Source organism: Carassius carassius, chromosome 46 (genome assembly GCF_963082965.1).
Source record: "Carassius carassius chromosome 46, fCarCar2.1, whole genome shotgun sequence".
NCBI classification, from domain to species: Eukaryota; Metazoa; Chordata; class Actinopteri; order Cypriniformes; family Cyprinidae; genus Carassius; species Carassius carassius.
In genome coordinates this window covers 6,095,567-6,110,944 of record NC_081800.1, presented here as the reverse complement: position 1 = coordinate 6,110,944, position 15,378 = coordinate 6,095,567, and the positions used below count along the sequence as shown (strand labels likewise).

The window sequence follows — 15,378 nt, the reverse complement described above, 5'->3', positions numbered from 1 at the left end:
ATACTATAATTTGAGTAAACACTCTAAAACATTTTTAAAAATGACTTTTAAATGCACACACATGTATATTTGCATATGTTTTGCACCTCAGATGTTTGAGAGAAAATATACATTGTACTGATAATTTATTATCATTTATATGCACCTTTATTATAAAAAAAGGAAATTCATAAATCTTAGTACAACAGAAAATATAATCAAACAGTTTTCCAGTCACTTTCAGTCATTTTATGTAGCCTGCATTACATACATGCGTGCACATATCACATTCAGGCCCAGTGGAAATCATAAAAAATGTCCCACATTATCAAATCGCACATTTTCCTTCATCTTTCTTCCGGATTATGAAGTTATCCTGTGTTGATTGCAAAGATTTGACTCTTGGGCAGTCAAAGTTTCGCAGGCCAGTTTGCCATCAAAACTGGACAGAGCGATGGCAAAGAATTGTACTGCATACATGAGGTAATTATAGTCCAGAGTGAATACATCTTCTACCCTTCCGAACTGCATCACAATGTAGCTATCTGAAAATAAAAGCATTTACAGTCAGGTTAGTTTTCTTCACACCATGGTAACAACTGAGCACAATTTCTTTACAATACGAAATTATCAATGCAACATATGCTAGAAAAATTTGATTTTTGTGACATTTTGTTCTATTGTGAAGTTTTCTTTTTGTGGTATCCCAGTTGAAGAGGTAAGTATTTGTAAGCATCACCAGTATCACTCACTGTCTTTACTGTGGATGATATGGAAGTTCTTGACAGAGGCCTTGTGTGACCCGACTAGAGGACTTAGGAAACAGTGTCATCATTCCAAACTGGACATTTGTTGTGGAGTTCAATTAGGTTGTCCATCTATCTGTTTTGGTAGTGAATAATTATATTGTCGTTGTCCTAAAGGTAAATAACAGAGTTGTTGTGCATGAATGATATGGTCGTTGCAATGAGTATTGTAAATGAGTTTGTAAGTTATCTGAACTGCCTAACTAGCCATCATTTTTGGGACATCATGGGTGATGGTAAGGGGCTGTTCACACAGAACGCATTTTTGCATTTAAATACACTTCTTTTCCATTGATTTTCTATGCAAATATGCATATATTTGACCATTGCGCTCGCATCTTTTGCAAAATCTCATGAATGACACGCCATTCTAAAAATGCGGCACTTACATTAGAAGAAGCTAAATATATGTTAAAGTTGGGTTTCTTTTTATTCAACTGCCCTGCGTCTCACGTTTACACACATTCTGTGTGTAGTTGCTGAAGCAACCATGCCATTTTAGCTTGCTTCTCCAAATCTTCAAGCTATTGTTGTGACACGTTGACAGGTCTTAAATGCAAATGTTTCATACCGCAAGTGCAATGCTGTACCAGAGGCGCTACCGAGCACATTTACCACATAAGAAAAACCAAACATATGGAGCTGTTTATGTGATGCAAACATCAAAATATATTAGTTTACAAATCATATGCCATGGTAAAAGTTTTTTTTTAGGTCATAATACAGTGTTGGACAAGGAAACATGAGTCTTTATTAATCGATAATCTGCCTCTTTAATTGCGATTTGTGTGAAAAATAAGTTGTTGGTGTTTTGCTGCCACTATAGAGTTCATTTCAGCTGAAAACTGCAGTGAATTTTATGTACTGTAAAAAGTATTTTTTGATGGAGTACATGGAGTTTTGGAGCACATTCATCCAATGTTGTGAATTTATTTTCTTGCCTTTGTTGTTGCATTTCAGAATCAGATATAGCAGAATGTTAGTACCTGAACTCATTGTTCGTGGACATATCGGCACTCATTCGTAGTCATCATCCATGCCCGGGATGGTCATTTTTCTGGGCCCTTTAAACCCCAACACATTTGTCTCCTGGAGAGAAACACCTGTATCTACTTTAAAACTGCTGACAGATTTTTTTTCACCGAATGTTGTGGAAATGAAGTTATTACTTACGTAAATGATAGCTAGCTCTTGTCGGGCGTTAGACATGTCCCTGAGGGCACGGTCAGGGTTGAGATCATTGCTAAACCCATGAGATTGGACCTGAAGAGATAACAAACCACAAATAAAAAAAGACTAGCTCAATGGCTCAGAAATTATTGAGTTACCTCAACATTCTGATAAAACTTTCTCCACCCCGTCACAGGTCAGTGGCATCTACAGATATCAAATAATTTGACGTTGCACTCTTTTTTCTTTTTCGACCAGCCAATAAGAAAACCTGCAGGATGGGGTGGAAGATTATCTCAAGCTAGTCATTAATTTGTGTTGGCGATTTATGAGAGCCGTGCATTTTAATTTGGGCTATTTCCATTTATCTGAAACATAGAAGCTGGCTCCTTTTTAGCCTTGGCTGTCCTTCATTGGCTTTCTGATTCACCATTACTCTCTGCAGAGATAAAATGGTGAATTAAAAATTAGATATCTCAGTATTTTTCTCACAGTAGCTTGCCTACAACAAAACCTACGAGTTGATGAGTCACTGAAGCTAATATAGAGTTTGGTCACAGGGTATTTAGCTGAGAGTCCTTATGTGATTGTCAAGTTAGGACTGGTTCCCAAAACTCCCTGGGGTTATTCAGGTGTGCCAGCTTCAGAAAATCAGCTTAGCTTCCAGCTGAAGAGCAGCATTTTTCAATATGGAAATTATGCTGCTAATGGCTCAATACATAGAGGACTACCAGAGAGTTTTCAGTTTCAATGTCAAAACAGCGATAGCTCAGTCTCAGTCCCATATGTTCTAATGCCTGTGTCTTTCCTCCACCCTCAATCATCATTAAACTTTTGAAACATGCTCATCACACATTAAACTTGCTCAAATGTTTAACCCAAACACAAAAACACAAAACTCATACTTACACTCTCACAGACTCTTACAGACTCTCTCTCTCTCTCTCTCTCTCTCTCTCTCTCACACACACACACACACACATAAACACACATACTAATAGCAGGCCAAGACAATAGGAGGACAGAGTGAAGGTACACAGGGCCTAACATTTTCACTCTTTTATTAGCCCCGGGACCAGTGGTCCCGATCATCCTGTATGTAATATAAATGTGTAGGGGGGTGTACAGTAAGTGGTCAGTGAAAATTTGTTCTGATATATGTTCTTCACAGAAAATGAACCAAGGCCAACGAGTTTGAATTAAAAAAATGTTAAAATTATTAATCGTATCATTTTTCTTTTGACAAAAAGAAAAACTGGACCCACAGACCCCGAACACCATACAAGGGTTAATAAAACATGAACGTGTGCCCCTCAGGAGCCCCAGAGGAGGTCGTCTGTGAAGGTTTTCACTCATCTAGGATATTGCTGAATGCCTGATAAATTTATTAGTTAGCGGCTGGACTTTGTTTTCCATTTGGTGAAGTCGTTTCTCCACTTATCCAAGTGTCTTGATCAGACACCCCCTGAGGAGCTCACCATCTGTCTTTTAATTTAACGAGAAAAAAAAAACAATGAGGCCAAGCGTTTACAAGATGAGCAAATGAATCCCTAAAAGCGTAACTGAAAACAAGAGTCAAATTCACTTGAAAGTACCTTCAGCTCATAGATAAAGCGGAGAGGTGATCTTTAAGTCAGCTCTGCCGTATTGTTCTGGCTAATCTTCTTAGCTCACAAGATCTAGTGCTAATCCTCTTCCTGAGCAGCAAACCCCCATGCATGTGTATTTAATGACATTAAGAGTTGCACACACTGAAGCCATTGTCTAACAGTTTCCTATGACTCCATACCTAATGTGTATTGCTCAGAGGGGGAAAAAGAAACAAAAAAGTAAATAAATATAGCTGAGACCAAAAATAATCTTGATATACTCTTGGAAAACACTTCCAACCCCCCAGCAAAGCTCAAGGGGACTCTTATAATAACATAAATTCTGCTTGACTGTAGGAACTAATGGACCATAGCTCAAAATGAACCTTGGCCTCAGTCATTAGCATGCATTCAAGTGTGAATAGGCTCAGGCGACCTTTGGCCTTTGATTTCTTTACTTTGGTGCCAGCAGGGGAGCTCTCTTTGGTGGTTTTCTTCTGTGAGGTCTCCTCTTCATCATCCTCCTCCTCCTCATCATCAGAATCTAAGACATCAATATTGAAGGACAAATGATCAGGCAATGTAATACATCCTAAAATTGGTCTTGCTGAACACATTCTTAGTCTGTGCATGTTATTTCAAGGGGAACATGTAATTCTAAATAAAAAATTTGCTCTACCTCTTCAATGACTTCCCCTTTTCCAATGACTTTTCCATTCCCAGGAAAGTCGTGGCCTAATGGTTAGAGAGTCGGACTCGCAATCGAAAGGTTGTGAGTTCGAGTCTTGGGCCGGCTGGAATTGTAGGTGGGGGGAGTGCATGTACAGTTCTCTCTCCACCTTCAATACCATGACTTACGTGCCCTTGGGCAAGGCATTGAACCCCCAACTGCTCCCTGGGCGCTGTAGCATAAATGGCTGCCCACTGCTCCGGGTGTGTGTTCACAGTGTGTGTGTGTTCACTGCTCTGTGTGTGTGCACTTTGGATGGGTTAAAAGCAGAGCACGAATTCCAAGTATGGGTCACCATACTTGGCCGTATGTCACTTCACTCACTTTTTTGCTTAAGCCACCAAGAGGTCATAGTTTTGTTTGTCCCTGCAGGTGGATATCATAACTAAACCATCTTATTGTAAAAGCATCATTGGATGGCATTTTTCTCTCTTTGGTTTGTGGCTGTTTGTGTTCTTGTGGTGCCACCAGCCAATTGTCCAGACTCATTAGTCGCATGCCATTTTTTTGGAGCAAAAAGTCAAATAAACATTCCTAATAATTTTCATAATGATACCAATTCAAGTAGTGTTCAGGATTTAGACATTTTTCACTTTTATTCGATGTATCTAATAATCGGGTGTGTGAGACACTACGCATGTCTTCTACTTAACATCCAGTTTAAAATTTTCATACAGTATTAGGGAAAAATATGCCCAAGATACTGGGATAAGCTCAAGCATCTCTGTTAATCTATTGGACCACTGGTTTGAAAGTGGTTGTATGGAACTTCAAGTTTAATACATTTATTCGTCCCAGTTGATGAATTAAAAATCGCAAATACCTTTTGTTCTTCTTAGGAGTACTCTTGGGCTTATTTTTTGCGTTCTTCTTTGTTGCATCTTCTTTGTCCATCTCAGTTTTCTTCTTTACCGCTTTGCTCTCTACTGAGAAGTTACGCAATAACAAACATTTGTTTTAAATATTTTACAAACATTTGTTTTAAATTACAGTGGTCCTAAAAAGTGTTCTGACTCTAATGTCATTTATGATAAATGACTGATCAATGTGTCCTATCAGAGTAGCCGCAGGTGTAGTTCATCATCTGTCAATTCAAAACTTGCAAACTTCTTTTAGTCAAATATTTTGTTTTCCATAATCTAATGCAATGATGTTCACACATATATGTGTAGCCACTGTATGTCTTTTAGAGCAGAAACTTGAACATGTGGAAATTCAATGTCTACGTAATCATTGTTTATTTCATTTCTTAAAGGGTCATGAAACCCCAGATTACTTTTTCTGAGATTTTAGCAGAGGTGTTTGTTTTGCACATCATAGAAGACAAATGTTAGCATCCAATAATTTTAACTGTTGGAGAAATCTGGTTAATTTTAAGTTTTTTTTTTGTCTTCTGGGTTTAAAATCTACATTGTGTTGACGTCACAATTTGTGACGGTTGAATGGACTATAATACATCGATGACGCATCTGTGACTATTAAACTATTATGCAATAATTTATTTACGTTTTTATTTAATTTTGTTATTTATATGGATATTTCTTACGCATTGCTGTCATTTTTATTTGTATTATTATTTTATTTATTGTTCGGAATAAAGATTTCATTCATTCATTCATTCATTCAAACAAACAAGTGCACGGCTGCGCGTCTCCCACAACCAAGGATGATTTCATTTCCCACTCAAGTCGAGTCAGGGGTGAACAATACAGCATCGTCTGCGATAATATGGTAAGGGATGTTGTAATGATCTGCCACTAAATATCACCAACCACACAGAGTGCATGCACATTGATTTATTAGTCTAAAGGCCCTTTCACACCGGATGCGTAACGAAAAAGCGAAACGAAAAAGCGGATAGTTCGCGTGCGAATAGTTCGCGTCAAAACCATTCACATCAGCCGCGACGCGAATTTGCGATATCTGTGACGTTCAGAGAGCTTCAACATTCCAAAACTTTCGCGCTGACAGTTGAGAAAATGGACACTTCAACATCATCATCCAGTGAAGACTGAGCTTTTCATTTTCTTTAAAAGAGAGAAAAGAAGGTTTTGGGTGCACCCAGTCCTAAAGAACAGAGAGTCTGAAGGGGAGTATGCCAATCTTGTACAGGAGCTAAAACTTTATCATGGCCGGTTCCGCACTTACTTTCGGATGTCTGTGGGACAATTCGAGGAGCTCCTTCAGATAGTGGCACCGCATCTGACGAGAGACAAACCACAAACTTCAGGGAACCAATTAGCACTGGGGATTCTTTCACCACCATAGCCACCAGTTTCCGCCTTGGAATTTCCACTGTGTCCACTAGTGTGAAACAAACCTGCGATGTCCTCTGGGAGACCTTAAAAGACACCTACATGCCAGTCCCCATTGAGGAGCTCTGGAAGACTACTGCTCTGAGATTCTCTGAAAAATGGAACTTCCCCAATTGTATCGGTGCTTTGGATGGAAAGCACATTGTAATTCAGGCACCAGCTAATTCTGGCTCCCAGTTTTTTAATTATAAGGGCACCTTTTCTGTGGTGTTGCTTGCCTTGGTTGATGCCGACTACCGCTTCCTAGTGGTGGATGTAGGGGCATCAGGCAGCAACAGTGATGGTAGAATATTTTCCAATTCTTTATTGGGACAGGCCCTAAATACTGGGAGTTTAAACGTTCCGGAGCCTTCTCATCTGCCATCTGCACCAGAGCTGGGGGCGTTACCATTTGTGATTGTTGCAGATGAGGCATTTCCTTTAAAACCTTTCCTTCTCCGTCCCTGCCCTGGAAGACGCCTACCAGATGACCAGCGCGTGTTCAACTACCGGCTCTCCAGGGCTCGACGTATAGTTGAGAATGCTTTTGGCATTCTCAGCCAGTGCTGGAGAGTCTACCAGCGTCGTCTACATGTGGCTCCAGAGACAGCCGACAGCATTGTAAAGGCAACTTGCATCCTGCACAACTTCCTGCGAAGGGCCAATGAGAACCACGGTGCAGAGCCAGACAGTTCTGATAGTGCAGAGGGCAGTGAGCTGGGTGACATTAGAGGTCTTCGAGGGAACAGGGCATCAGCTGAGGCACTGAGGGTGCGGGACATATTCAAACATTATTTTAATTCACCTGCGGGCCAAGTTCCATGGCAGCTTCCTCATGTGAACCGAGGTCTCCCTCAATGAAGACTGCCTCCTTCTGAACATATGAAAATTGTTGCATTAAATGGATTCACAATGATAAGCGCACTGTAGCATCCTTTGTTAAATGCAGATTAAAGGCCCCTTGCCTCCGAAGCTGCATTTAACAAAGCACACTACAGTCCGCTTATCATTGTGAATCCATTTAATGCAACAGTTTAAAAAAATGTGAATCAGAATGTTTATTTTCTATTGACAACCCCAGTTCTTGATTTACTCCCTTTTTTTGTTTTGTTTTTCATCATTAGATTATAGTCTCAAACAAAGTTATTTTATGTTATATATTTTCCATATTTCATATAGGCCTATTCATTTCTACTCTTTAAATGCTTATTTCACTTTAAAATGAAAATTCTGTCATCATATACTCACCCTCATGTTGTCTCAAACCTGTAAGAATTTCTTTCTTCTGCTGAACAGAAAGGAAGATATTTAGAAGAATGTCAGTAACCAGACAGTTTCTGGTACCATTGACGTCCATGGTATATTTTGTTTCCAACTATGGAAGTCAATGGTACCAGAAACTGTCTGGTTACTGATATTCTTCTAAATATGTTCCTTTCTGTTCGGCAGAAGAAAGAAATTCTTACAGGTTTGAGACAACATGAGGGTGAGTATATGATGACAGAATTTACATTTTAAAACGAACTATCCCTTTAATTATTGGTCTTGGGTAATATTAATCAACTATAATTATATAATAAAAAGCAATAAAAGGGAGACGTTTTATTAAAAGGGGTTACATTATTAATTAGTCCAATTGAGATGTTCCAAAATCCCTCAGTTTGAATTTCTTCCTGGTGGTGCAGGTGGAACTGAAAAAGCAACATAACATGATTCATTTGTATTGTTCAAAAAGTAAATAATTTCAGTTTGCCTGTTGAATTGAAATGTATTTCATGAAAAGTAAATCTTGTATTTGTATATTTGTTAATAGTTTGTACTTGATAATTTAAGACCTTTAAAGCCAGTGAAAAAACACCAATCTTGTCTTGCTTATTTGATTATTATTTATTTGATATGATGTACACAGTAATGAAACTGAAACAAGAACAGATAGAACTTAAAGGACACAAAATAATAATAATAATTGACAACAATATTAAAACATAAACTTATAGGACAGTGTGCGTTGACGTAGATGGAAGGCTAAACTCCGCCCCATAAACCATCTCCTGAATTTTAATTTTTAGCCAGGACTGCCGCTCTGAAGGCAGCCTTCTCATGGCTGGGGCCAGGCTCATTAAAAAATGATACGTCTCATCTTTCTCCTCTCGCTGCCTGACTTTCTGGTCCTCCCTGGCCTCTTTCCTTGCTAAATAATCCTCAAAAAAGTCCTTGGACTTCTTTTTCTGAGGAGGTGGACAGAAAGGCTCTCCCTCGCTCTCGGATGTGCCCTGACCTACATCATCTACCACCTGCTGCTCCTCCTCAAGATTGCTGCAGACCCTGTTCAAAAGCATTCTATAAACTTTCCCGTGCCACCTCATTATACAAACACTGCATTATTTTTCAACTTCATCGCTGTAACTTACTTAAGAGAACTTTCAGAGAAAAAAAACTTTAATAACTAACAGGCTACAGCTACCTTCTGAAAGAAGTAGAAGCCTCAAGGAAGCTCATGCACTCCATATACTTCCACCTCTTCCTCTGTTTTCCAGCCTGTCCACTTTTAGTTTCCTTTTCCTCTCTCCTTTTTCTCACATAGGTGTCCCTTAGGTTTTTCCAGTTTTTTTGCGTCTTCAACTAAACAAAGTGCGTTTTGTAAAGTCAATACACCTTATTGCATGTAACACACGAAGTTAAATCATTCGACTAGAAACTGGATATCACACAAAGAATGTATATACAAAAGCAGCTCTTAAATAGTCACTACATTTTTGTTACATATTCAAAGTAAACACGGTCTGTATTGCTATCTTTGACGATAGTGTTAGCTTTCTATCCCCTGTTGTTTTTAGCCTGCTAGCCTACACAGCACGGACTATACAACGACTAAACTATCACACAACATACTCACAGTCGTGATACCCTAGATGGTTGGCAATGCTACGCCACACATTGTCCTTCAAATCGTTGTCCTTGTAGTTTTTATTAGATTTGTCAAACAAAACGGGATTCGCCGACACACAAGTTATCAGAAGATCCGTCATTTTTGCTGTGACGTCACCTTTGTTTCCTTGTATGTGATTGGCTGAAGCCTTTTTGTCGCCTCAAAAGTAAAAAAAAATCGACATCGAAGCGAAAAAAATAAAAGTCGTTTTTTTTCGCCTCAGCACATTCGCGTTCGGTGTGAAAGCACTCATTTCACAAACAGCTGATCAAAAAATAAAACCATCGCGTGAATTATTCGCGCGTCAAAATTGCGTCCAGTGTGAAAGGACCTTAAAACTCAAAATTCCAGGCATTCTAAATTGTAAACGGCAAAAATCCTTCTGCATGCTTTTTATATTTATAGAATTTCATGTAACGGTAGGCCTAGTTAACTTAATCTATATCATACAAAGAGTACCATTCCCAGAGCCGGCCCTAGACCTTTGGGGGCCCTAAGCAAAATTCGGTTGGAGGCCCCTTTGACCGTTTTAAGTAAGGCCTAAAGAAAAGCAATGACTACCTTATAACTATACTGTACATATTATATCTACTATGTTATTTTAAATTTTTTTAGTCTATTAAATTATGTTTAAATTATTCTATGTATGCTGTATGTTAATTATCTTTTTTACGCTGCTGGTCCTGAGTAAGTATTTTGTTCTTATGTGGCAACATGTACAGAATGACAATAATGACCGTCTCGGTTACGTATGGTAACCCTCGTTCCCTGAAGGAGGGAACGGAGACGCCACGTCGGTGACCGACGAATATAGGGGATATTGCTTCGATAGACCAATCTACTTTGAGTGTAAACTAAACGAGCCAATGCACATTGGCATGCAATTATTGCATCCAGCTGCCGCTGATCACTGCGTGAGTATAAGAGAGCAGCAGGTGCAATGCATACCAGCTTTTCGCTGAGGAGCCGAGCCGGGGTACCGGCAGCTCAGCGGCGGTACAGCAACCATGGCGACGGGACGTGGCGTCTCCGTTCCCTCCTTCAGGGAACGAGGGTTACCATACGTAACCGAGACATTCCCTTTCAGTCGGTCACTCTCGACGCCACGTTGGTGACCGACGAATATGGGATCCCTATCAAAGCGCCATCGGTGCTGCCCCTTCCAGTGCCCTGTGTGAGCCGCCTGCGCCCCTACTAGGTGTAGGCCGGGGCTCAGAACAAGTAGCTCCACTCACCATTGTCAAAGCACTACCTCACTGGGTGAGATTGGATAACACTGGGAAAACGTACCCGGTCCGCTTGGAGCCGGGACGCTGCGGAAGCCCCATCCTTCCTGGAGGAGGTCTCGGAGGCAAATACACATATAGCATCCGCTTAGGAGTATACGGAGAAATTTGAGGTGATTAAAACCCTCCTGGGGAGGCAGAAGTCTGCCAGGGAAACACGGGCTCTAAGGCTATACCGTGGACTATACACATATGAGTACCGCTTAGGTCTCAATATGGAACCCACCCTTCCATGGTTCTCACGGATTCATCATGAAGGTCTGGCGCCGGATGTTCCGCCGCATCCAGCTGCTTAGGGTGATGGAGGATCTCAACAGGGTCTACAATACGGACACTCTGGAGCGGTTTAAGCAAGCCGACACTAACCGGGGCCTCTTAGTGCCACTACCCGTTTGAGGTGAGAACACAGGAGGATACCGGCTCTACATGAAGGCTATAGAACCTAGCGAACGTGTTAGGGGTCGCCCAGCCCGCAGCTCTACAAATATCTGTCAGCGAGGCTCCATGAGCCAGCGCCCAGGAGGATGCAACACTTCTAGTTGAGTGAGCTCGCAACCTGAACGGGCAGGGCACACCCTGAGCCCGATAAGCCAGGGTTATGGCATCCACAATCCAGTGGGCCATCCTCTGCTTAGAGACGGCACTCCCCTTCTGCCGGCCTCCGTAACAAACAAAGAGCTGGTCTGAGGTCCTGAAGCTTTGTGTCCGGTCTACGTAGCACCTTAATGCTCGGACGGGACAAAGCAAAGCCAGGGCTGGGTCTGCCTCCTCCAGGGGCAGCGCTTGCAGGTTCACCACTTGGTCTTTGAAGGGTGTAGTGGAAACCTTGGGCACGTAGCATCACCCGGTGCCAGGAAACGACCGCACCCAGAAATGCACGGGTGAAACGGCATCCTTAAAAGGACGACCCGTCGTCTTTAAAAAGACGCACCCGTGAAGCTCTTTTAGAGAAAATTTGCTCTTTTAGGAATTTGATCTTTCAGTGCTGAGGCGCACAGGGGAGATGGCCACTTGCCACACGACAGGGGATAGTGCAGCCTGAAGTGTGCAACCCACTCGATACTGGAACGACCGCCGCTGTAGCGCCGTCCCGCCAACACAGGAAGCTTCCCAGAGCGTGCTGAACTCGCAGTTCACCGTAGACACAGTTCAAGGTAAGCAGAACGACACTGTCGCTCGGCTTCGAAGTGAAAAGCTGGTATGCATTGCACCTGCTGCTCTCTTATACTCACGCAGTGATCAGCGGCAGCTGGATGCAATAATTGCATGCCAATGTGCATTGGCTCGTTTAGTTTACACTCAAAGTAGATTGGTCTACCGAAGCGATATCCCCTATATTCGTCGGTCACCGACGTGGCGTCGAGAGTGACCGACTGAAAGGGAACTTGAGTTCTTGAGTGGAGTTCCATGTTTGATGTCTAAAAGGAAAATTATGATACCACTGAGCTGAATGGCAGTGCAGTGCAACGAACACACACTGATGAACTTGCTGAATAAGAAGACTGATAAAGTGATTTTCACTGACCTTCAAAGAAAAAAATTTAATTGACACCAGAGTTTAAGAGGCACAAACAACAGCCTATATATAATTTAAATGAAATCGAGCAAATAGAATAACATTTAAATAAAATATTATATATACAACCCGAATTCCGGAAAAGTTGGGACGTTTTTTAAATTTTAATAAAATGAAAACTAAAGGAATTTCAAATCACATGAGCCAATATTTTATTCACAATAGAACATAGATAACATAGCAAATGTTTAAACTGAGAAATTTGACACTTTTATCCACTTAATTAGCTCATTTAAAATTTAATGCCTGCTACAGGTCTCAAAAAAGTTGGCACGGGGGCAACAAATGGCTAAAAAAGCAAGCAGTTTTGAAAAGATTCAGCTGGGAGAACATCTAGTGATTAATTAAGTTAATTGATATCAGGTCTGTAACATGATTAGCTATAAAAGCTTTGTCTTGGAGAAGCAGAGTCTCTCAGAAGTAAAGATGCACAGAGGCTCTCCAATCTGTGAAAGACTGCGTAAAAAAATTGTGGAAAACTTTAAAAACAATGTTCCTCAACGTCAAATTGCAAAGGCTTTGCAAATCTCATCATCTACAGTGCATAACATCATCAAAAGATTCAGAGAAACTGGAGAAATCTCTGTGCGTAAGGGACAAGGCCGGAGACCTTTGTTGGATGCCCGTGGTCTTCGGGCTCTCAGACGACACTGCATCACTCATCGGCATGATTGTGTCAATGACATTACTAAATGGGCCCAGGAATACTTTCAGAAACCACTGTCGGTAAACACAATCCGCCGTGCCATCAGCAGATGCCAACTAAAGCTCGATCATGCAAAAAGGAAGCCATATGTGAACATGGTCCAGAAGCGCCGTTGTGTCCTGTGGGCCAAGGCTCATTTAAAATGGACTATTTCAAAGTGGAATAGTGTTTTATGGTCAGACGAGTCCAAATTTGACATTCTTGTTGGAAATCACGGACGCTGTGTCCTCCGGGCTAAAGAGGAGGGAGACCTTCCAGCATGTTATCAGCATTCAGTTCAAAAGCCAGCATCTCTGATGGTATGGGGGTGCATAAGTGCATGCGGTATGGGCAGCTTGCATGTTTTGGAAGGCTCTGTGAATGCTGAAAGGTATATAAAGGTTTTAGAGCAACATATGCTTCCCTCCAAACAACGTCTATTTCAGGGAAGGCCTTGTTTATTTCAGCAGGACAATGCAAAACCACATACTGCAGCTATAACAACAGCATGGCTTCGTCGTAGAAGAGTCCGGGTGCTAACCTGGCCTGCCTGCAGTCCAGATCTTTCACCTATAGACAACATTTGGCGCATCATTAAACGAAAAATACGTCAAAGACGACCACGAACTCTTCAGCAGCTGGAAATCTATATAAGGCAAGAATGGGACCAAATTCCAACAGCAAAACTCCAGCAACTCATAGCCTCAATGCCCAGACGTCTTCAAACTGTTTTGAAAAGAAAAGGAGATGCTACACCATGGTAAACATGCCCCGTCCCAACTATTTTGAGACCTGTAGCAGAAATCAAAATTGAAATGAGCTCATTTTGTGCATAAAATTGTAAACTTTCTCAGTTTAAACATTTGCTATGTTATCTATGTTCTATTGTGAATAAAATATTGGCTCATGTGATTTGAAAGTCTTTTAGTTTTCATTTTATTAAAATTTAAAAAACGTCCCAACTTTTCCGGAATTCGGGTTGTAATAATAAATAGAATATTTAAATGTTTGAATTTTTCAAATAAACAAAATTACCAATAACATCTAAAACACCACAAACAAGATTAATAGTAACAATAAAAAGAATTAGGTAATATTTCAATAGAACTATTAAAATCCATATTTGTGCAGAAAGATGTGCTCAAAGCAACATGGAGTCACAGTGTGCAGCGCTGCGCAGCTCAAGTGGGCATTTAAAAGTTCACGGCACAAAGCGAAGAAATGTCGAGCGCACAAATCCTAATGTATATCTGTCCAACAGTTTATTGATCATTTGTTTCTTCACAGTTTTAAATTCCAGTTATTGTGAGTTTGATGCCGATTCATAGTCCTTGTGATGTGTGTGATCTAACAGGCAGACGGTAGCGAGTCGTTTAAAAACAGCAACAAACATAAAATACAAATACACAAAATAAAGTCATTTTATGCAAATTCACAGCCTTTTATCTAGAGATCAAGCATTATAATGTAAATATATCATATGATATATAGGAGAGAGTTTTACCGTGCACGAGACGCGCCCTTTTTGAATAATGTTTATGAATGGAGAATGATTGACGAGGAAAAACGAGTTTCCGTAAACTTTAATTTAATGATGTAAATAGTAGGCCTGTCGTGATAGTCGATAAATCAATTAATCGCACTATAAAAAAAATGAGCTTGATAATTTTTTCGGCCGCGATAATTTCTTTTTTCAAATTTTTTTTAAGAAATGTAACATGTCACGATGTGTGGTCAGTCTGGAGCGCAGCCTGTGGACAGCCCGTGACAGACACACCCTTTCCGATGGCAAAGTTGTCCCAGGAATAAAGAGATAACGACTTCACTTGTCTCCATTGAATCCAATGGGGTCGCTGTGTCCATTTCTTTTACTGTCTATGGTGTCAACGTGCCCAGTGAGTTCACACACACACAGACACACTTTCTTTCCAAAGCGCTCGGGCAGTTGCGCTCAGGGGCGGACTGGCCATCTGGATGAGTGAGTCGATCGCGCGGCCGTGGCCGATATGTTTTGTTTGCATAAGTGTTTTGCCCTCCCTCCCTGTTTAGTTTGGTCTACTCCACTGCGTATCTTGAAACACACCCCCTTACACAGAGAGAGAGAGAGACAGATTTATCCGGTACAGCAAATTTCTCTGAGCAGCAGGCCACTGTATACGTTCACTTAAAACATGACCTACTGTGTTTACGAGAATACCTGCAGAAACAATTATTTTAGAGTAACTCTAGGGGGGCCTCTGCTGGCTACTGGGCCCTTTGCAATTGCAAGGGTCGCTTAGTGGCTTGAACGGCTCTGACCGTTCCCTATCAAAAGCTACTCTCGATGCTGCGCTC

The 15,378-nt window shown here is 41.0% G+C and overlaps 1 pseudogene; it reads right to left on the bottom strand.

The window, feature by feature from the left end:
* Window positions 1-342: 342 nt before the first annotated feature.
* Window positions 343-4,421, bottom strand: LOC132128982 (tubby-related protein 3-like; annotated as a pseudogene).
* Window positions 4,422-15,378: the final 10,957 nt, after the last annotated feature.